Source organism: Limulus polyphemus, unplaced genomic scaffold (assembly GCF_000517525.1).
Source record: "Limulus polyphemus unplaced genomic scaffold, Limulus_polyphemus-2.1.2 Scaffold9256, whole genome shotgun sequence".
Taxonomy (NCBI): domain Eukaryota; kingdom Metazoa; phylum Arthropoda; class Merostomata; order Xiphosura; family Limulidae; genus Limulus; species Limulus polyphemus.
The window spans coordinates 22,232-25,050 of NW_013674866.1; the positions used below are offsets into that span (position 1 = coordinate 22,232).

The window sequence follows — 2,819 nt, forward strand, 5'->3', positions numbered from 1 at the left end:
CACTTGAAAAAACACGGGGGTGCTTAACTTTTTTCCAGGTGTATATTTGTCTATTTATCAGTCGTTATTAGATGACTACCATAGATAGATGGGCCAAATCTTTATTTATTTATTTTGTGTGTGTTCAGATGTTCAAGGTTCGCATTTTGCACAATTTTCTTGTGATTTATATAAAACTATTTTAATCTTTATTATCCAAATAAAACCCCATTGCTTGTGGACAAACTAAAGTAATAATTAAAAACAGTGTAATATAATCTATGCTCATATTACGAATAATGTAATAGAGAATGAAATAAAAGTATTCGTGTCTGAGATTTAATATTAAAGTTACTCTTAGTAGAATGTGCTTCTCCCAATTTATTTCTGGACATAAAAGGTATAGAAACACATCTACAGTTTTCCGTTCATGAAGTTTACACAAAAATACAAGAGAGAGAGATATCTTAGCAATATGATGTTTACGAACAGAGAGAGAGGGGAAGGCAGAATTGAAACTAAAAAAAAAGAGTAGTTCCATTCAAAAATAGCACGGAGTCGAGAGCTAATTATTGTATATAGCACTTTCATTCATACTGACAAGTTCTTAAAATGAGGTAGGTTGTTTCGTAGAACCCAGCTGTCATTCCTTTTCTACCACTGTTAAACACATCTGAGACGAAAAAAAAAAGAGCTGAATTTCCAGACAGTGATTTCTATCACAAAACCTAGGTCAGGTTTAACTATGAATATTAGACTTATAGATGCGTGTTATATTATGCCAGATATCTGTAATTTAGAAAAATAACACATAGAAGGAGTTAGTAATTATTATAACGATATTTGCCCAAAACATAAAAAAAATCACATATTAATTTAATTCAAGCTAATACTTGGAACTAATAGATATTTGTATATATGTTAATTTGTACGTAATAAGTTATCTGATTAGTAAAATAACTTAAATCAAAGCTAATGGTAACTGCAATTCATTGTTTAATCTGGTCCATACCAAAAACAGTCACTGTTCATGAAAGTTAACAATATTTATAACTCCACTACTATGTTTGTCGTATCCCAACCAGTCTGGTATTATGTGAAAGGCCTCGTCAGTACTGAATATGACAGATGTCGTGTGTTTGACATATTACAACATGTTCTATTTTGCTTTCACTCATGGATTTTTAGAATTACTTACCGATTAACAACTTACAAAATAAAATCAAACTATGTGAATGGTCATAATATACTTGTAGGCAACAGAAGAAGCACATTAAAATATTCTGTTTCTCTTTTCTTACATAGACTAGGCGTGACCTGATGGTTAGTGTGCCCGGACTATGAATCAGAGGATTGACGGTTCGCATCTGTTGCCGCATAAACGTGCTGTAAACAATACAAGATTGACGTTCTAGTCTCAATAATCGGTCAGGCAAGAGTAACCAAAGGTTAGCGGTAGGTGCTGTTGACTAGATTATTTCAACCTAATCTATCAGTTCAAAATTAGAGATAATTGTATAAGTAGAGTTGTTTAAACGTTATTTTAACAACGAGTAAAAGTTTGGAATGGTTATTCTTTCATTGAGGGTGTGTCTGTGAGCCAGACTAGTTTCGGAGAATTCCACTCCTCATCAGTGATTCTGGACACTACCACCAATGAAAGTTCAGACCAAACCAAGTCTTTATAGTGGCGGATTGCTACAAGTTCTTCAAATACCTACAGAATGATAGGTTTCTTTTTTGTGAGTGTAAAACACTTAAATACACCAGTTCGAAAATTAGGGATAGTTATAGGTAAATAGCCCTTTGTATAACTTTGCACGAAACTTTTAAAACAAAGAAACAGGCTCTTTTCATAAAAACTGAATTAATGTACTTAGAATTTATATATCTTTAAATGGGGTTGAGTAGTATGTATTACTTATATACACTTATCTACACACCGGTTAATTTACACAAAGCCTTGCCTTAACCAGTTTTTAATTTTTTTTCAAGAAAACTTTACTGTTTCTCAAATCGTTAGTACCTAAACAAAATATATTTTAACTTATTAACCTCAACACCCACAAACTGGCAAAAAAAATCTCTCTCCCTGTCATAACGTTTCTGATAAGTAATTAACGATGCATTTTTATTTCTTTTTCTGTCTAGTAGGCGTGTTCTGCCAGTTCACGCTCACTCCGCTCGTTCTGGTGGTGCGAAACAATTCCTATACATTCAAGGCGCAGTCCCCACAGAGCGCTTCCCTAACAGATATTCTGTGCCAGTTGGGTTGATTATACTTCTCTGAAAGCCAACGTTATGTAACGTGGGATTCATTTCTTCTACTCCGACACCCTTTAAGATCCTGTTGTTCTTTCACTTTTTGAGTTGTGCTATGACAATCAGAGAATGAAAAAGTGATCTCTCAACATTCTGGAATTTTCTGTCTTGTATTTTTGTTGGATTAAATATAGTATAAGAAGTAAGTACAATGCATACAATTTTTACAACTTTTTTTGGATCTTTTCTTCATTATCGTTAACATATCACAAGTCAAAAATTTCTAGTTCACCATAATTTCCAACGTGTAAATAGTCCACCTTTTCTCCACCATAATTTTCCAACGTGTAAATAGTTCACCTTTTCTCCACCATAATTTTCCAACGTGTAAATAGTTCACCTTTTCTCTACCATAATTTTCCAACGTGTAAATAGTTCACCTTTTCTCCACCATAATTTTCCAACGTGTAAATAGTTCACCTTTTCTCCGCCATAATTTTCCAACGTGTAAATATACACCTGGAAAAAAGTTAAGCACCCCCAAATATTTTTCAGGATTGCTTATTGAAAATAAGGTT

General features: G+C 33.1%; 1 long non-coding RNA gene across 1 annotated transcript in view; it reads left to right on the forward strand.

The window, feature by feature from the left end:
• Positions 1-2,210, forward strand: part of LOC111083361 — a 5,788-nt gene extending 3,578 nt beyond the window's left edge. The window contains exons 2-3 of the long non-coding RNA XR_002609000.1: positions 1,285-1,434; positions 2,134-2,210. This is a non-coding gene — a long non-coding RNA (uncharacterized LOC111083361). The remainder of the gene's footprint in view (positions 1-1,284; positions 1,435-2,133) is intronic.
• Positions 2,211-2,819: the final 609 nt, after the last annotated feature.